At 47.5% G+C, this 21,262-nt stretch overlaps 1 protein-coding gene and 1 long non-coding RNA gene across 3 annotated transcripts in view; one reads left to right on the top strand and one right to left on the bottom strand.

The window, feature by feature from the left end:
- The window catches only part of rasgef1ba (RasGEF domain family, member 1Ba), a 78,998-nt gene that overhangs the window by 29,357 nt on the left and 28,379 nt on the right, over positions 1–21,262 (top strand). The gene's annotated exons all lie outside the window — the stretch shown is intronic.
- Positions 5,865–8,032, bottom strand: LOC135233284 (uncharacterized). The gene is made up of 2 exons (XR_010323803.1): positions 7,005–8,032; positions 5,865–6,960 (listed from the first exon to the last, which is right to left on the bottom strand). It is a non-coding gene; the product is annotated as an uncharacterized LOC135233284 (long non-coding RNA).

Here is a 21,262-nt window from a genome sequence, read left to right as displayed (position 1 = left end):
GCTGCGCAGTATTTTAAGAAGTAAAAGCCTGTGTTTAAAGTTTTTGAAAATAATTTCTGTTAGGCTCGGGGAACTTTTACAAAGCAGGTGGAAGTGTTGGGATGCTGGCTGCCTGGGGGTTCTAGCTCCAGGCTGCGAAACAGTGAACCACGTTGCATGTTGGCCTAGCTCGTTGTGCAGTCCTACTGCTGCTTTTGAACTCATTTAAATTCCGTATGCCTATGAAATGTTAGCGAGAGACTTTTGTACGGTGAACAAATTTACAAAGATGTGTGAAACTTGATTTGGTCAAAAGTTCAATATGGAAACAGATTCGTTTGAAACAATGAAATGCTTACTGTGTTACACATTTTTGTATGGTAATTCACTTCCTGCTGACTAGATCAAAGTAAATCCATTCAATTTTGGCGGTTCATAGTGTTTGACTCTCACACAAGCTTCAGAAAATTTTCTTCTCTTTGTGTTCAGCTGAATTAATGGGGAGTTCTTTCAAATCCATGTCCCCCCTGGTAATAATAAACAAAAAGCTGCCAATCCCATGGGTGTGTCTGGCTCCACAATACAAACAACGGCATAGACATTCTGAGGCAAAAAAGAATTTGAGGCAAAATGAGAAGACATAAGGCTAATGCATTTAGAGAATTTCAATCCATCTGTCTTAATTTCCTGATTTCCAGATATTGGATCCTAAATATGGACAGCTTCACATCTGCCTTAATACTTTGAGCACAAAAATTAAATTTAATTGTACCACATTTAATTTTACAATCCTGCATCAATATCATCCTCATACATTGGTCTACGCCACCCCTCCTCTAACAAACCAGACATGTAGGCTATAGAGTAAATGTCTGTGATTGGGTGTTCTACTTGGCTCTGACTAGCTTCAGTGTAAGGAAGAAGATGCATGGCTTCCACAGCAAGATGCAAAGACTAGCTGCCAACTCTCACAGGGGATGGAGCCAAGGCAGCAGTTAGGTACTGACACCACACTCTGTCACTTGTGGTTCTGAAAGAAGAAAACTTCAACAATGATTCAACAGCCCTGGGGTATCTTGATTTAACATTTCAACTACACAGTTATAACCTCATGTTGCAAAATCGTGGCCTTTAAATACTTTGGGATGTTCCAAATAGCCTCCTTGTTCCTACGTTCTTAATCTTAACCAAGTCGTAATCTTTATTGTTGCCTTTGCTGCTATCTTTGGAAACATTCTGGCTTCTGTGAATTGATTGTTCGCCAACAGCAGCAGTTCAATTCAAGGTTCTTTTTACATGTAAGGAAGGATAAGCTCACAGTATCTGAGGCAATGCTTTTGAATTTGTCCAGCTGAAGCGAATTATTGTGCTGAATGAACCCTTTAACCTTAGCAACAAAATGCTATCTTGAATTTAACCCAAGGGATCCAGTCTTCCTCCAGTAGGCTTTCATGAATAATCAACCAGTTACTACCTTCAGACCTGTTGAACTGATACAATTAAAGCATCACTCGATGCAGTTGAACAGTGGTTTTAGGTGAAAGCAGAAATGGGATCACCACCCCAAGGAATTAAGATGGGTTCTTTCTTTTTTTTTTTTGAGTACAATGTTTTATTCATGTCATTGTGTGGCCTGTGGCAGGCAAGGATTTTATTCCCACTTAAATGAGATTAGATTTGTTAAGTCATTTGTTAAATTGTACTACAGGATAATGCTATGTAAATTTGCAGGCATGCTCCAGTGCGTTCTTCCCTGATGTTGACATATCTTGCAGAGGTTTCAGAGCAAACACTATTCACATCCTGGTGGGTAAATATTAGATGTTTTTTCTTCATGTTTTTAGAAATCTCTTGAGGTTTTCCAGGAAATCCACATGACTAATTCGATTTGGGAATTGGCACATATGGTTTAAAGTGTGACTGTTTTTCTCATAGTTTTTGCTTCACTTTTTTATGTGGTGTATATGTTCATGTATTTATTTCTTGTTACATCTGAAAGGTATGCAAAAAAAATGATCTACTTTCACTTTGAAAGTCTGATGAGTCGTTGATGAGTCTAGAGAGCTACTGAGTCTCTGTATAGCTCAGCTTGTGAGTTTGGCTGGTAAACATCACATTTAAAAAATAAATTATACATTTTAATTTCACTTAACTTACAGCACCAGCAGCACATCAAATGCATTGTATCTTTGCCGCATTTATTTTGCATCATTATCCCTGCTGAAAATTCCAGCTAAAACCAGCTGGGATTGTAAGATGGTTTAAGATGGTATAAGCTGTGTTTTTGAATCCTCTAGCTGGTCATAGCTGGTGTTTTGCATGGTCATAGCTGGTCTCAAGCTGGACTAAGCTGGTTAAGCTGGTAGAGCAAGCTGGTGGTCTATAGGTTGGTCTGCTGGTGAACAGCTGGTTGACCAGCTGAAAGTGTTGAAAACACAGCTTAAACTAGATTGACCAGTGTAGACTGGTTTAAGATCGAATTTTCGACAGGGATTTCAGCCTTGATCTTAGAAATATCAGTAGATCTGTTTTAAGAGCTTATCAGCCAACGCCAACGCCAACAGGACCTTGATGTTATTGTGCACTCCTAAAAAATGAATCCATTTTAAGCTAAAAATAGCTATTTTGCTAGGCATGTTTGTGAATATTTAAGCTTGAGATTCTCTTGAGATCCATAAGAAGTAATGATGAGTGGAGGGATGGCTGGTCACTTTCTACTTCTGACATTAAAGTCTGCTTGAATTAAGTCATTGTTATAAAAGCTATTCCCATTTTGCTTATCCCGCGTGTTTGGAACCTGAACTCTACTTCACTTCCTCCAGGACCAGTTTCAATTACATGTAAATTATTTGTGTTCAGAGAGCACCTGTTATATAGAACATATGGTTTCAGCAGTTATGCTTGTTAATATTCACATGAACTGAGCGTGAACTGGGGGAATCTTTGAAAAAACTGTTTTTGAACAATAAGCAAGCTTTTTATCAGTCCTGGAAATACGGGATAATACATGTGTCAGTCTGGGATCTATGGTGCTGCCTCTGTCAGCTGCCAGTTTGTTTGCTAGAACGGCACTTGTTTAAAAAGTTGGGGGAAGTGAAGACAATGACAAGCAATGGCAGATGACATTGACGTGACCTTGAAGACAATTGTGGTCTGATTTTTTGTGTCTCTTTGGTTTGCATGTCGGCAACCAAGCATGCAGATGTACAATGTCATCAGAATTTATAAATAGGTAATTATCTGTCATTCTGCAGTTTATTTTCTGTGACCCAGATACCCAGCTAATAAAAAATCAGTCAGTCAAGCTTTTTTTGTCAGAATCTTAAGAAACTTTGAGTTCCTGTATTTCCTTCATTAAAAAGGTTTTGTTAATCATTCCACCTTCAATTATGATTTTGTCATTTTATTTGCCATCTTATTATGATATATTTTACTGCCCTATACGAACCTATATGAAAATGCCTGCATGAACACAGTGCTGTAGTGCTCTGATGTGCAGACTGAACCCCAGCTATTACTGATTGGAGCCTGTGTCATAAGACCTTATTTTTAATAGCATTGGCACAGGAATTTTGAAAAGCTAAACACTTTAACTCTGCAGAATATATTACAACATAAAAATAACTGGTCTAATCCAGTAGTGCAATTGGTATCAGGTGCTAGCCTTTGTTATAGGCTTAAGACGATCAGTATTTTAAAAGTGAAAATTTAAAATGCTCTAATGTTATTCTACAGTTGTGCTTGTCTCAAGTGAGGCCACGCTACTTCCTCTCTTAATGTTTCCATTCAGGGTGACGGACTGTTTTTGATGTCCCAACTGGCAACCCTCCCCCCTCCCCCCCACTCCCCTCAGAGGAATAATCTACCATATTATGCAAATGCAATATATGCCTTGATCATGCAGCCACTGACTACATAAATAATAATATCCTTTCCTATCCTACCGTTCTGCTGTTTACCTTTTCCAACTCCTCTTATGTGGCAGTATCAAGAGCTTGGGGAGATAAGAGGCTCTCTCCCCCATCCTCTGCTGTCTAATTCGGGCTCAGTGCGAGGAACATAATTAAATGACGATATCCGCTGGTGCTTCATCGCTGGAGACGGCTTCTCACAGCAGGCTTCTCTGCCTTTCGAGCGCGGGCCGGGCTCATTCAGCACGTGGGCAGACGTATCCGCAGCCGGAAGGCAGAATTAAGTGGGCGCAAAAAAAGAGGATTTACGGACAAGCGGGTTTTCAGAACAAACCGTAACGAACGATCCCGGCATAACAAAGAGGCGGGTTCAAGTTCAGTTTACAGCAGCACTGGCAATTTTGGAACCTGTCAGAAATAGTTATGTGAAGGCCTGAGAGGTCACCGATCATAAAAGTGAAGCGCGAGAGAAAGCGGAAGAAAGAGAGAAAGAGATAGAGCAAGATAGAGCGAGATAGAGAAGGAGAGAGAGAGAGAGCAGTCCAGCCATCCACGAAGCTGGAGGTATCCCAGGGTATCCCGGAGTGAGAATATCTTTGTTTCGGGAGAGAGGGACAGAAACGAGGCCCAGGCCCTAATTGCTCCCAGGGGGCCGTGCGGTGAGGCAGGAACAGGTGCTGGAGCCGGGGTGGGCGGAGTCGCCGCAGCGTGACTAATGGGACGGAGTGTAAATAGCTGTGCTAACATAGCCGTGACAGGATGCGCATCATTCATCCACTGTACGGTCTGCTCACTGACACACACACAGGCACCCATGCAGCTGTACACAGACATGCATCAAACATACACATGCACACACATGTACAAAAATACAGACACACACACACAAATACAGACACACAGAGACATTCTTGTACGCAGGGATTCTTGTGTCGACATAAGGATGCACATTGAATACCTCTATCTGTCTGTCTGTCTGTCTGTCTATCGACCTATCTATCCTTTCTGTGTATTGGTTTATTGATCAGTGAAGAGATTAGGTGATTGATTGCTGAGAAACATTTTGTTTAAATCTCTTGTGACATTTTTAATTGCACGACAGGGAGCTCATTCCCTTCCCCCTCTGCCTTGTGAGACATTCATTAACAGTTTCTCACAAAATAACAGTTTATTTTCACAGCATTAAGTGGTGTTGTTTTTTTAATTTGAGGTTCTAAACATATGGAATTGTTCAAATGAATCAGGTTGCTAATTCAAAGGACTGGTAACTGAAAAATAAGATTCTGAAATTGTGTGATAACACACAGTGACGCCATGATTAGCACTGATGTCCTCCCCTTGTTCATGTGGGTTCCTCCAGGCATTTTGGTTTCCTCCCACAATCCAAAGACATGTAGCTACAAGCAGGTAGTGACACGTGCAAGCATGCATTCAAATGTTTGTTCTTTTACTTATTTTCATAGGACGTGAAAATGATGTTATAAGGACTGCATACTAAATCAAATAAAAACTATAGTTAGTATGTTACTGGCACATACCAGTTAATAGGTTGCTAAGACATGGAAAAAAGTGAGTGATAAGAAAGTACACCATTAAAAATTGCAATAATAAGAAATATTATTGGAAAGAAAGTAAGCAGAAGGGAGATACAGTACATTTTAAGCCAGATCAAAAACGCTATAATCAACATTTTTGAATAGTAGGGGATTAAAATGTCTAATTCTTTCCTTTCAAGGTTAATTAGCTTTTTATTCTGTGGAAACATCTGAAGTGTACTGAGAAGTAGTTTTTTGTTGTGTGTGTGTGTGTGTGTGTTTGTGAGTGAGAGAGAGAGAGAGAGAAGTGTGAGGCATGACAGTGGAGATCAGCATTATGTTGTAATTTAATTAGCCATGTTCCTATATGTGTACTTTCTGTCAGGGTACGGGTAGAGGGGACCCAAACGCAGAGGGGAAAAAAACACGAACTCAAAAGGGAAAATTAACAAAGATTTTACTAACAAAAAGTGCAAACAACCAGGGAACAGACAAGGGCACGAAGGCCAAAACAAACTCAAAAAATATCGAAATAAAACAGAAAACAAGTCGAACTCACAAACACGGGCAGGGCAGGGCAGAACACGGACAGGGCAGAACACGGGAAGGCAGAGCACAAGGAAAGGTAAAACAAAACACAGGCAGGTAGATATGGTGAAAACAAACAGATGTCGGGAACAAACACAAACAATATCTAATGAAACAGGAACTCAAAAACACAGGCAGGACAGAGTACAAGTAAGTGGAACAAACACAAACAGGTCACAAACACAGACAGGTACAAAGGGTCTAAAACATACGCAAGTTGGGAACAAACACAGGAACAAAGGAAATGCAGAAACTCCAAAAAAACACTAGAAAGCCAAGAACAGGAACACATGAACAGAAAACAAGTCAAACTCACAAACACGGGCAGGGCAGAACATGGACAGGGCAGAACACGGAAAGGCAGAGCACAACAATCTGACATAACCACAAGGAACCAGCACCTGAGTCAAGGGAGGGGGAAACTTAAATAGACAGGGGTAACAAGACACAGGTGAACTCAAAAAACAATCAAACCAGAAGGAGGGGATAAGACACAGGTGGGAACAATGATGGGATAACGAGACAGACAATAATACAATTAACAGGGGGGGAGCAGGACACAAAACAGAAGTGCCGCCATCTGGCGGCCCAACAGGGGAAACACAGACAGGAAAACCGGAACATGACAGTACCCCCCCCCCCCAAGGGACGGCTCCTGACGTCCCAGGAGGCCGACCCGGGGAGGGAGTCAACAGAGGGTGGGGGCTGGAGACAGAACACGGGAACAGGACTCTGACAGGAACAGGGACTGGACACAGAGCAGGAACAGGACTGGGGCAGGAACAAGACTGGACAGGACAAGACTCAGGGCTGGGCTGGACAGGACAGGAACTAGACAAGAACAAGACTCGGGGCTGGAGGGGAACTCGGGGCTGGACGGGAACTCGGGGCAGAAACAGGACTGGACAGGAACAGGACGGGACTCGGGACTGGAACGGGACGCAGGACTCGGAACTGGAACGGGACGCAGGACTCGGGACTGGACTCGGACGGGGGAAACAGGACTCGGGACTGGACTCGGACGGGGGAACAGGACTCGGGACTGGGCAGGACCCGGGCAACACGGGGAGACTCAGGGTTGGGCAGGACCCGGGCGACACGGGGAGACTCAGGGCTGGGCAGGACTCGGGCGACACGGGGAGACTCAGGGCTGGGCAGGACTCGGGGAAACTCAGGGCCCGCACATCGGGCGACACGGGGAAACTCAGGGCCCGCACATCGGGCGACACGGGGGAAACTCAGGGCCCGCACATCGGGCGACACGGGGGAAACTCAGGGCCCGCACATCGGGCGACACGGGGGAAACTCAGGGCCCGCACATCGGGCGACACTGGGGAAACTCAGGGCCCGCACATCGGGCGACACGGGGGAGACTCAGGGCCCGCACATCGGGCGACACGGGGGAGACTCAGGGCCCGCACATCGGGCGACACGGGGGAGACTCAGGGCCCGCACTCCGGGCGACACGGGGAAATTCAGGGCCCGCACTCCGGGCGACACGGGGAAATTCAGGAAACCAGGGGGGACTCAGGAAACCAGGGGGGACTAGGACAGGGGCAAGGCAGACATACAGGACAGGACTGAGACGGGGCACGACAACACTGGACTGGGTTGGACAAGACTGAGGGGGAAACAGACTGCCAGATACTGGCACAATAGGGAGACCTAAAAAGACAGACACAGGGACAAGCAGGCGGGGAGGCACACGGCGACACTGATGGACACACAAAGGGACAGGCAGACAGGGAAGACGAGGGGGGAACCCAACAACTGACATAGGGACTGACACACAGGCAAACAAGACAAAACACACGCAGACTGGCACACAGACAGACAGGCAGACAGGCGGGCAAACACGTTGGCCGATGGGCTGACGGCCTGGGGGGCAGACAAACAGGCCAACAAACTGGCTGACACACATACGGGTAGACTAACAGACAAACAGGCGGGCAGACAATTAGACAGGGGGGCCGGGGAACACACGGACACACGGTTGGGAGGACAGACACCAAAGGGAGAATGGACACCAGGGGGACAGAGGGGGAGGACGACCATGGGGGAGACGACGGGGGAGGGACGACCACTGGGGAGGACGACGGACCGGGGGAGGGACGACCACTGGGGGGAGCGACGAGACCGGGGGAGGGACGACCACTGGGGGAAGGACGGACACCGGGGAGGGAGACCACTGGGGGAGCGACGAAACCAGGGGAAGCACGAACGCCAGGGGAAGCACGAATGCCAGGGGAAGCACGAACGCCAGGGGGCAAGGTGTGGACACTAGGGGAGCGAGAACACTAGGGAAAGAACGGACACTGGGGGGCGTGAGAACACTAGGGGAGCACGAACGCCAGGGGGAGCACGAACGCCAGGGGGCAAGGTGTGGACACTAGGGAGAGCAAGAACACTAGGGGAAGAACGGACACTGGGGGGCGCGAGAACACTAGGGGGAGCACGAACGCTAGGGGAGACGAACGCCAGGGGGAGCACGAACGCCAGGGGGCAAGGTGTGGACACTAGGGAGAGCAAGAACACTAGGGGAAGAACGGACACTGGGGGGCGCGAGAACACTAGGGGGAGCACGAACGCTAGGGGGAGAACGAACGCCAGGGGGCAAGGCAGGTGGCTTAGCCTGCGGGGCGGCCAGAGCAGTCTGCGGCGGCCCCTGCGGGACAACAGATGGGACCGTTGTCCTCTCCGGGGCTCTGGACGGCTCCGGAGGCCCCCCCGGGACTCGAGGCGGCTGCGGAGGCCCCCCTGGGGCTTGAGGCGGCTCCGGAGGCCCCCCCGGGGCTCGAGGCACAAGTAAAGCCCGAAACTTGGGTGTAGCAGGCGGCCTCCGCGGAAGGGTCAGAGCAGGCGGGGCCTCCGGGGCTGGAGGCGGCTCTGGGGGCCTCTCCGGGGCTCGAGGCGGCTCTGGGGGCCTCTCCGGGGCTCGAGGCGGCTCTGGGGGCCTCTCCGGGGCTCGAGGCGGATCTGGGGCCTCTCGGGGCTCGGGCGGCTCTGGGGCCTCTCCGGGGCTCGAGGCGGCTCTGGGGGCCTCTCCGGGGCTCGAGGCGGCTCTGGGGGCCTCTCCGGGGCTCAGGGGCTCTGGGGGCCTCTCGGGGCTCGAGGCGGCTCTGGGAGCCTCTCCGGGGCTCGAGGCGGATCTGGGAGCCTCTCCGGGGCTCGAGGCGGTCTGGGGAGCCTCTCCGGGGCTCGAGGCGGCTCTGGGGGCCTCTCCGGGGCTCGAGGCGGACTCTGGGAGCCTCCCGGGGCTCCAGGCTGGGGCTCTGGGTGAGGCCCTCCGGGACTTCGGGGCAGAGGCAGGCCGTGAGGCCCTCCGGGAGCTTGGGGCAGAGAGGCCTGAGCCGCTCCGGGACTTGGGGCAGAGAGGCCGTGAGGCCCTCCGGGACTTGAGGCAGAGCAGGCCGTGAAGGCCGCTCCGGGACTTGAGGCAGAGCAGGCCGTGAAGGCCGCTCCGGACTTGAGGCAGAGCAGGCCGTGAAGGCCCTCCGGGACTTGGGCAGAGCAGGCCGTGAAGGCCGCTCCGGGATCGAGGCAGAGCAGGCCGTGAAGGCCCTCCGGCACTCGGGGCAGAGCAGGCCGTGAAGGCCCTCCGGCACTCGGGGCAGAGCAGGCCGTGAAGGCCCCTCCGGCACTCGGGGCAGAGCAGGCCGCGAAGGTCCCTCCGGCACTCGGGGCAGAGCAGGCCGCGAAGGTCCCTCCGGCACTCGGGGCAGAGCAGGCCGCGAAGGTCCCTCCGGCACTCGGGGCAGAGCAGGCCGCGAAGGTCCCTCCGGCACTCGGGGCAGAGCAGGCCGTGAAGGTCCCTCCGGCACTCGGGGCAGAGCAGGCCGTGAAGGTCCCTCCGGCACTCGGGGCAGAGCAGGCCGTGAAGGTCCCTCCGGCACTCGGGGCAGAGCAGGCCGTGAAGGCCCTCCGGACTGGGGCAGAGCAGGCGGAAGGTCCCCGGACCGGGGCAGACGCAGCCGGAAGGCTCGGCACCGGGGGAGCGGCGTGACCCCTCGGATGGGTCGGAGCAGGCGACAGGAAGCCAGACCACAGGGTAGGGACTGGCTGGGCGCCGACGGGAGGCGACCCCCGGCGACCCCGGAAAACACCGGCCCGCACCCGGGCAAGTGGGAAGGCCAAGCTCCCACCCACCCCGGCATGGGATCGTCCAACCCCATGGCATGTTAAACAATAAAAAAAAAATAATAAAAAAAATAAAAAAAAACTCTGCTGGGTCCCACACTGGCTGGTTCCTTCTGTCACGGTACGGGTAGAGGGGACCCAAACGCAGAGGGGAAAAAAAACACGAACTCAAAAGGGAAAATTAACAAAGATTTTACTAACAAAAAGTGCAAACAACCAGGGAACAGACAAGGGCACGAAGGCCAAAACAAACTCAAAAAATATCGAAATAAAACAGAAAACAAGTCGAACTCACAAACACGGGCAGGGCAGGGCAGAACACGGACAGGGCAGAACACGGGAAGGCAGAGCACAAGGAAAGGTAAAACAAAACACAGGCAGGTAGATATGGTGAAAACAAACAGATGTCGGGAACAAACACAAACAATATCTAATGAAACAGGAACTCAAAAACACAGGCAGGACAGAGTACAAGTAAGTGGAACAAACACAAACAGGTCACAAACACAGACAGGTACAAAGGGTCTAAAACATACGCAAGTTGGGAACAAACACAGGAACAAAGGAAATGCAGAAACTCCAAAAAAACACTAGAAAGCCAAGAACAGGAACACATGAACAGAAAACAAGTCAAACTCACAAACACGGGCAGGGCAGAACATGGACAGGGCAGAACACGGAAAGGCAGAGCACAACAATCTGACATAACCACAAGGAACCAGCACCTGAGTCAAGGGAGGGGGAAACTTAAATAGACAGGGGTAACAAGACACAGGTGAACTCAAAAAACAATCAAACCAGAAGGAGGGGATAAGACACAGGTGGGAACAATGATGGGATAACGAGACAGACAATAATACAATTAACAGGGGGGGAGCAGGACACAAAACAGAAGTGCCGCCATCTGGCGGCCCAACAGGGGAAACACAGACAGGAAAACCGGAACATGACACTTTCAAAACAGGAACAGTCTGTACATATAGTATTACAAGCCTCTATCCAGTAACTCCATTGTTTTGCTTTTCTTCTTTTTTAATTAAGTCTTCATGAACTTGGCATGCCGGCGTGTCTGAGCTTCTATGATGAACTCGCAGTGTCTTTTTCCGTTATCTAAATTCCTCTTCCATGTCATGTAATCTGGGTTACATAAACAAGCGCTCTGTCGGTGAAATGAAGAGGTCAACGTCCGCTTGCATAACAGCTCATTTCATTCCGGAGCTTTTTAGCATTGCTGCACATTTCCAGGGCACTGGACATCTCGCAAAGAATGTTTTGGGGTCAGCAGACATAGTTTATATAGAACACAAACCGTGATTACACAACGGGAAGCAGTTGCACAGAGAGGCATGGAGACATTTTGACATTTGTACCTTTTTTTTATCAATCCATTATCCTCTGTACTTAGTTTGTGCTTTAAAACTATTCAGTGTTTGCACAGGGAAGGCGTCGCAACAAATGGAGAAGGGAGGACTGACATTTGTGCTTGTTATACAGCTATCTGTACTTGTATTGATCGCTTGAAACGGTCATTCATTGGGGCGTCCAAAATGAAAGGGAGTGAATTGGGGGCATCGACAATGACGTTAACGGTCAGCAGTGACAGCTGATGTCGCGAGTGTTCACGCTATGCAAATACAATGGGGTAAGCTACCCAAAATCACTTGAGTTATACCAAGTGGGATATCCCTTTAAATAGAGCGGCCGCCAAGCCAGCCTTGAAAGGGCAGGTGGAAAGGGGGCTGCTTTTGAAGTGAAAATGTCACCGACGAATCCCTACCGCAAGGGTTCGAGCTTGATCACAGCAGCAGCATTTGAAAAGCTCGGCCTTGCTCACACAGGCCTTATCCCCTCTGCAAGCCACAGGCTAAAGGAAGGTCAGCTCTTGATTACATTTCTCCAAAGTGCGCAGGGGGAAATTTGAATGTTTGACTTCCACTTATTAAAATACAGTGAAAAGACTCTTGGGTTGTGTTATGCCCTTCTGGTTAACAGGTTGTGCAGTAGGCGTGTTATGCAAACTTCAGATGAAACTAAAAGGAAGCAGTTAAAATTTAGCTTTTTGCACCCATTTTTACAAAATAGCTAAAGAAAACATTTAAGGTACTTTTTTACCTACAGTAATAATTACAAATCTTTATTCTCAGATCATTTGGGTAAGGTCAGGGACTTTGTTGAAAGATATGACAGCTATGTTTCACAAGGGATTCAAGCCCGCCCCCACACACACACACCTCTCTCCCCCCACTCGTTTCAGCTTTGAACCCGGCTTCACAGGACTCTCTGAGCCCCCGTGGCCCCATTCTGTCCATCTCTGTGCGACTCCTGGGTGTTTCGCTGTGACCGGGCCCCAGTAAAACTCACACTGCTCACGCTGGCTGTCTGCTCCCGGCTGGGGCAACAGGGACAAATGTGAGGCTCAGTCAAGCTGCCAGCGTTAGCCTGTATCGCCCAGTCACATTAGCACTACAAAACAAGATGTCTACTAAATTAAACTTGGGACAGGAACAGTGTGAGGCCAGACAGTACATGTTAGTGTAATTTAACTCTGAGGATTCGGTTACAACCGCTCTGATGAGAGATTTGATACCCTTGCCCTCTTTTATTTGACTGGAAGACTGTAAGAATCGAGTGATTACCTGATGCGTTAGGACCCTGAAACCAATAGTTGTGTAGTGGTTTAGAGTCAAAGTGGAATGCCAGGTTAAAGTGAATGAAATGTATTATATGGTGTGTTCATTAATAGAAATTATACAATCTGCCCTGTAAAATGTGAGTGGTGAAATGGATATACGTGAATGTCACACAGGAGGTCTTATTGACTAGCCTCCTTGAACCATTCCACTTTTTCCCTTATATACCCAAGAATCAAAGAAAAAGTCAGAGGAAGACACAATCACACCAAACTACAATAACATTGGTGAGGTAAAGGGCATACTTCTGTAAACCACCCAACAAGACCTAGCTGTTGTTCATCTGCCACTTTTAATGGGAACAGACAGACAGACATACCAACATGCTCAGACAGAGACAAATATTAAGAAACGGGTCTACAAAGGGCAGTGTGCTCTGAAGGTCTTGTGATTACACAGCACAGTGCGTGTTGTTTTTTATGAGGGCATGGCGCTGTACGCAAGGTGAATATTTCATTGCACCCGGACCCGGCTCATTTCCTGCGGGAGATATGATGCACGCAGTTAGCACTCCCTACAAATGAAAGGTGAAGTCAGAGCGATGAGGGCCAGGGTTGATGCTGATTGGTGCAAATAAGCCAAACCGCAGCTCACAGCTCTGTTGTGTGAAGAGGATGGAGCTGGTCCAGTCCCCCGCCCCCACTACCTCTTCCAGGAAGCAAGTGACTCTCTCCTATATGCTGTGGGTTATTCCCAGCATGCATAGCGATGGGAGGTGTGACAGAGGGCCTTAATTGTGTGCGCATGCATTGTTATGATGGGGTGGGTGGGTGACAGGCATAAAAAGTGCAATTCAGAGGAAATTTCATCAAGTGTCCCCCCCCTTCCCTTCCCTCTGGAGCGAGTCATCACATTGACCTGAATCTGTTTTACAAATTACAGGAGCCCTGTTCCTGTACGTAAAGGAAATAAATAAATAAAATGTGTTTTCAGTTATGGATTTATGTTGCAGCAACATTTGTAGGCTGAAAGTTTTTCATGTTTCATACATGATTGCCGTGTTCATTGGCACATGAACAAATAGACGGTAGAACTTGGATGTTTACTAGATTCGGGTAACCAACCCCTAACACATCTGCTTAACATCTCTACCACTGACTAACCATTTCCCAGAAATGTTTTGACTGACTCATGCATTTTCTTATTCAGTTCTTTGCTTGTAACAATAAAATGTGTTTTACTCAATTCATGAAAGTGTAAGCAATGCTTCAGTTAACTGTCTACCTCTTCCATAGAAAGTAGAATTTTCCTCTTAGTACTTCAAAGGAAAACATTTGAAGAAGAGAAATTGACCTTGTAAGATTTTACTGTACCCATATGAGTCCAAAATTTAGCTTTTTGGCAAGACATACCAGTGGTGCTGAAGATTTGGCATCAGAAGAATGAACTGTTGACATGGGTGTCATACACATTGTGAAATATGGTGGGAGATCTTTGATGTTTTGGGGTTGTTTTGCTTTCTTTGACATTGTGTCTGAGAACCGAATGCCAATCCATCCCGTCTGTTTGGCTTTGCAAGAGGGTTTTATGGCCTGATTAAAATAGCCTCATATTGTGGTCATTGTTGCCTCCCCCTGACTTCATTAATAACTGATCATAATTACAGATCATAAGAAATGGCTCGACAGCAGGATCTGGCTTGGCATGAATGGATCGTGAGCGGATTGTGTCTTCTGTCAGTCAGTAGTGTGGCCACATGCCAAGAAGAAGCAGTCATAACCATCTAATGTCTCCCAAACAAAAGTTTCTGTGACAATTCATTTGTGATGGGTGTAATGCCATAGAGCATTACAGATTATTTTGTTGGGGGTCCATGGGTTGGTCTACAAAGCTACTTCTTTTTTAGGGGAGGGGGGTGCATATATCGGACATTCAGAATGAATTGCACACTGTGACATTGCTGACCACAATAGATCGGCTCCTTTACATTTGTTAGCATGAGAGAGATTTGCATTTGATTGCACTGGCCTAGAAATGCCAGCACTTTCTGTGGAGGTCCAAGCACCACACCCCAATCTCCGCAGAAGTCTTCGCCAGATTCCACTCCACCTGCGCAGCGTTAATGGCACGGTCTCTAACCAAATGGATAAATGGATAACAGATAATCCAAATGGATTATACGGCTAGCCAAGCCCCCTTCTTCTTCTTCTTTAGGATCATTACGCCGAGGGCAACACAGAACTTTATGTAACTAAGCCGGATTAACCTTTTGCAAGGCTGGTAAATCTGGGTTGGGCCAGAGTCTTTGGTGAAGATTCCAGTTCTCTTTCTTGTTTCCACTTCTTTTTTTGCTCTTCCTCGTTTGGCATGACAGCAGACGCTCACCAGGTGGAATAGGCCTACTGAAGGAAGGACTTTACGCTGTCACAGATCTGAGGAAAATGCGTGTCTTTGAAGCGCTGCGCTAGGTTTGTTAACATTGTTAACACGAATGATTAGAGTATAATATTAGATACTGAATCTAATTAACTGGGTTGTTTCAAGTGGAAAAATTGCTAATAGTCTACATAGAAGGACAGGATTGTAAAAAAAAAAAAAAAAAAAAAAAAAAAAATTAACTGTTGTTGTTTTTTCTTTATTTCATTTCATTTGAAGGTCAAATCAAAACAAAACAAATAGATGTGTATTCACAGTGGAGAAATCAGTTAAAAGTGAAGCCCAAGCAATATTAAATTCAGAAGGTTGCACATATACTGTATATCTTATAAACTATATGAATTTATTTCAGTCTGTCAAACTTATAGATGCATTCACAGGTCCTCTGTGTGTGCCAAGGCTTCCATCTGGAGTGACCGGGGTCACGTCCCCACACACACCCCACTTGACAGAGGCTAGAGTGCTGTGCAATGACTGATGAGCAAGGCCGAAGCCTGGGGCTTTCCTGTGAGCACTGCCCAGGCTGCAGAGTGTCACAAGGGGACAGAAACAGGAAGGACAATTCTGGAGGGAGCAGTGTTCGGAGTCATACTGAACTGGGCTAGGATTGACAAATGGGGGACACTTTAAAGTGTGAGCAAAACTAGGTCGAACTACTCCTTTCATTGATTCTGGAGAATGTTGGCTATCCTGGTGTCACTCATGTTTACTATCTAAATTTAAATCTGAGCTGTTAATTATGCTGCAGTAATTACACAAGCCAAGTAATAATGATTCCATAGGTTTAGATTAAATGCCCAATGCTGACTGAGTCTCAGCTTTTTAAGACTAGATTCTTCTCAGAAGGTCAATGAGTAACAACAGTTTCACTTTCCCCTGCAAAATGATCTAAATTCAGTTGTGATATACTGTGAATAAAGACTTACATATAAACAAAGCGCACAGATCCTATGGTACATTACCTTCTAATCAAACCTCCAATGTGATTGGTCCACGTTAGTTTAAATGTGTGTTTGTTTGATTGTGTGGGGAGGCGCCCGATGGACACAGTGGCTGGTTGTCTCTTGCGAGGGCCAGTTTTTGCCGCCAGTTTTAATGCACCGCATCTTTTTCTAATAAAGTCAACAAAACGACAGTTGGTCTCCCTGTGTATTTCTGCCATGCGTCCGGACTACTGGGGCAGCCTGTGACACAGAGCCTTTACAGTTCCTGAAGGATGCGGTGGTTATTGATTTGTTAAGGCCATGGTTTTCTGTGGAATTGTTTTCTTTTAAAATAGAAAAGGTTCAGTGATTCAGCTCTGCTCATGAATGCAACATTTTTCAGAGAAAGAGTTTTCTTTAACAGAATGTCACTTTGGCTCATTTCCAAGTGGAACCAATAACCATCGGCTAACCGTGGCCGTGAAGAATTTTATGCGGCTAACAGAACGCTGGGCAGTTACTTGCAAAATTGTCACGCGGCATTTTGAAACAGGGCTTCTCTCGCTTGGAGATAAATACACAATTGCTTTTCTGGTCGGTGCGTTCCTTGTTTATTCCATGCTTAAAACATGGCTGGTGTCTTATTTTACACAGGGCTGGGCATGAATGAACTTCCAGAGTCTTATCTGAGGAAAACACAATGAATATTAAACCAAGCGTGCGTTGCCATTTCTTTTTTGTTTTGTTTTGTTTTCTCTCAAGCTGTTTTAATTTGTCAGGCGAGCTGTTTACTAAGAGGATGGAGCGGGCTTCTGTGCAGCTGCAATGACAAAAGCCAGACAGCTGTGTTTACCGCTGTGCCAATCACACTGCGTGGTTTTTCGCTATTTTTGGGCCGACTAAATTCGAACCGTGTGTTCACCGAGGCTTCTGAAAAACAGCTAAAGTGGCACCAAAGCGGGGCTGCGCATTCTAGCCTGTGAACACACTTTGGGGGCGCGGGGGGAATAATAAACTCTGGGGTTTTTGGGAGGGGGCGGCGATTAACTTGGGCTGTTGCTGTTGTAAGGGGAACTGCTGGCTCGGTTCCTTTCCGTTTGAGCCGCCCCACGCCTGGGCCTCACTTCCTCGCTGCTCTGTCCTGGCGTACCTCGGCTGGGTTTCGGTTTCCCGCCTTGGGGTCTGTGGTTTCGAAAGCGCGCCCGTTGGCTAATGGCGGGAAACTGGCGGGAGTGAGGGCCAGGGCGGGGGTCGGGGTGTGGGGGTAGGGGGGGGGGGGGTTTCGCTTGTGTTTTTTATTTCCTATCTGCGTAGCGGAGGCGTCCTGCCCCGCTCTCCCACTCTTTTCACTTGAAGATAAAGCTCAGACCGGCTCCATCTGGACCAGCATCGCGTGGCATTTGGCGCGCTGGTCTCTGGCCAGCTCTGCTGCCATCTGTGGCCCTTTTGTTTTAGGCGGCTTGGCAAGGGGGGTGGCGGGGGGGCTAGCTGTAAGCCTGCCAGGGCTGAGAAGTTTTGCAGTGTTAACACACATCACAAATCGGTCCGTCAATGGACCGCAGCCTGTTATATAAGCAGAACGTTATGTAAGAAACATGAACATGATGTACCATTCTGTTTTTATTCCATGTGAATGTTCAGCGCACTGTAGGGAATGGATGCTGGGGCAGGACTAGTCTCCTTAAAAGTTTTGGAAGAGGTCAGCCCACATGCTCTCATGTGATCGAAGCACAAATCAGTAGGGAGTAATCGGTAAGATTGTAGCAACTGGCCAAATTTTCCCATTTTTCTTTGGGTGTGTGAGAGTACTCTGACTAGCATCACTGTAATCCTACGAACTCTAGAAAGTTCCATCACCAGAACTCTCCAGCTTTGATAACATATACAGCAGCAGGAACCTTTTTACTGGATAAGGAAGGATGTAAGTATTTTCACCAATAAATTGCCCATTTAACGATGGACAAGAACTCATAGAGCTGAAGTCCATTCCGCCATTTGGCTTCTTGAGTAAATGGGAAGCACTTTCTCAATAATTACCTCAGACACACAGAGGCGAGTGGAGCCAGAGGGGCTCGTGGTGCTCATTCAGCTGTGATGCTCCAGTGACAGGTTGACTGAGGACTGCCTCGGAGCAGACGGACCATTCTTTAAGCCAAGAAAGCCGTCACGGCTGGCCGTGTACTGTGTGTCCAGGTGTTTCCCGAGGATAACACGACCAAAGGGTTCACCCAAGCGTTGACTGACACGCTTGGGGGTCTTAGAGCCCCCTGTTCTCATGGAAACCTTTACCCCAGAGAGTCAGAAACTCTCCTTGGTTTCCATTTTCATTCTTTTATTTCATAGCTTTTTAAAAATCTTATCTGCACAATCCACAGGATGTACCTCTCCCATACTTACCGGGTACATGATGTTGCATCACTAAATGGCATGCTCATGTTCTGCATTTCAGTTTTAATTGAAGTTGAAGAAATCAGTCTGTTATCCTTGTTAATTACACGTTAATGATTGCAGCAAAGTAGTTCAGATTTGATGAAAGGCCTTGAGAACCATGTAGAATGGTATGGAGTCCATGCCATACTTGTTGAGACTAGTTGGAATTATTGGTTGTACTTAAGCAAAGTAGACCTTTTTTCCACACTAAAGCAGAGTGCTTAGAAAGGATTACTGGTATACCGTCAGTTAAGATGCAATTAACTCTGGGGGCATGCCACAGACTCATGTGTGATCCAATCCCTAAGCTATGTGACTGATGTGGGCCCTAGAGCTACCTAGATTAGACTAATGGGCATGAGCAGGGCCCAGTCCTAAAGCAGTCTCATGACTCAGGTGGCCCTCCTGATTTTTTGGACAATGGAACATGCTGCAATGTTACAAACTGGGGTAGAGCGGTGTGGGAGGTGTGGCCAGAGAGGCAGTCTCGGTGAAGCCCGGCTGTTTCCTCCACTTCCTGGACCCCTCCCTGTCTGCCAGCGACCGCTGCAGTTTCCTTTTCTGCCCTTCCCAGGCAAGGGATATCCGTGTTCTTGGAAATTTCGCACTGGTTTCGCTCGCTCGGTTTCAGTGCTTACGTAATATAACATTCTAAATCATCTAGTACCAGAACTGTTCTGCTGCAGGCGTGGGCAGCAAAGTGATATGACAGCTGTTCGCATCAGAGATAAAAGTGGATATAAACTTTGGCTTTGGATTGGGCAATGCCAAGCAATGCCAAGCAGAAGCTGCTTGTCCTTTAAACTACTGTTTGGTTGTTGGATTATAAATGTATTTTTTCCTTTCCTCTTCCTTGTTTTTCTTTTTCCTTCTCCTCTGTCAGCATCCCCCCCTGCCCCCAAACTGCATCTTGCAGGCATTTCTTTTCAATCCAAGGTAATTAAACTGTCAATACTTGTCAGTGTCTCGTTCTTCACCGAGGACCAGATGACAGAGTTTCCCTGCCTCTCCTCCTGCCTCAGTACAGCAGTAAAAACATATGGCTTTGGATCAGGCTGGATTGGGCAGGGTGGAGCGGGGGTGAGGGGGGAGGGGGGGACCCAGACGAACGGGGTCATCGGTGGAGATCGATTCTGTTTACGGCGGAGCGAGCGCGATGATGAGGCGGCGAGGGAGAACAGCTGCGTTCGTGTTCGGAGTGAGAGGCCGATCCCCTCCCGCAGCTGCGATCAGTCGCGGCGATGGCGCGCACGGCCGAATGAGTTCAAACGCAGGACCGTGCTCAGGTTTATACAGGGGGGCACGCTCCCGTTACTGCCTTCCCACGGCACGTCGCTGTCCGGGAAACGTTTCATGGTCTGGGGTGCTAGCAACAATTCAATGGAAATATTCATTGAGCATTGTGCATGGCATTCTGGGCAACGCAGTTCAGGCAGCACAGTTCCAATGTCCAAATGAACAATTTGCCATGGGACTGAATCTGTTTAATCCCAACCAATATGTACAAAAGATAAACGTACTGTACATAATCACAAAGATGCATTTGCATACACACACGCACAAACACACACACACTACAGGCACCTAGTGTTTCTGTTTTGGGCTGGGACAGATGGAACACAGTGTTTCAGTGTGTCCTGTTTATCCAGTGAGATGGGAGGGTTCCCTTTTTGGGATCACGTTGTACACTTTTTATGAAAACACTGCAAACTCTCTCACGTATTATTTTGGGCCAGCCAAGTCATCCCCCCAATACCTCACAAACTGTGGATCTATGGTGAACATATATAAAGTATATTAAATCTTTGTACTTACCATTATTCACATTTCTACTTCACATTTTATTTTACCCTATTTTTTCCAATTATATTAAAATGTTATTTAACATTTCTAAAACAGGCTATGGCATTGCTTCCATAGCTTTATACTGTATGAATACCATCTGTTTTAATTAAAAACAGCTGGGTGAACTGAACTGATTGTGTATTCAATGGGTTGCCTGAGATACTGTATCTAGGTTAGAGTGAGACTTAGAAGTCACATCGTGTCAGATGAGATGTTCTGTCTGCTTGTTTTAGTGGCTTAGAGGTCAGGCTTGTTTTGGCAGCCAGTGTGGTGCAGGGACATTCTTTTGCTACATGTAGAGGGAACCTGGCAGCTCAGAACCAGAAAGAGAAAAAAGGCTCTTACCATATATGTCAACTATGTTAGATGCATTCAAATGGGATTGAAGTCTGGAATACGGTACCATGTGGTAGCGATCACTGAGGTCTGTTTGATGGTGATTGACTTTCATGGGGGAGGCGGCGGTGGTGGGGTTAGGAATCCACTTGTGTGGCGGAGATATCAGTTTACCAAGAGCTCTGATCTGAAAACAAACTTATTTAGGGTGGTCATACTTTAGCGTAGAGTGGGGGGTGCGCAGCCATGGAAAAATCAGATGAGGACATTTCAAACGCATTCCAAAGATCAGCGAGAGGGAATTTTTGGTGACCCACAGGGAACAATGACAAAAAATCCAAGAAAACAAAGCAACATGAATGGGGGACACTTACACAAGATGGAGCATTCCTGCTTTATCTAAAATACATTGAGACTAAAGGGTTCACCAGAGACTATTCATTACAGACCCAGTATATCAGTAAAGAGAACATAATCTACACTCCTCGCTGGTCTGGAATAAATTGTTAAAT

The sequence above is a fragment of the Anguilla rostrata genome, chromosome 10, assembly GCF_018555375.3.
Source record: "Anguilla rostrata isolate EN2019 chromosome 10, ASM1855537v3, whole genome shotgun sequence".
Lineage (NCBI taxonomy): Eukaryota > Metazoa > Chordata > Actinopteri > Anguilliformes > Anguillidae > Anguilla > Anguilla rostrata.
The sequence above is the reverse complement of the archived record's forward strand: the minus strand, read 5'-3'. Positions and strand labels throughout refer to the sequence as shown.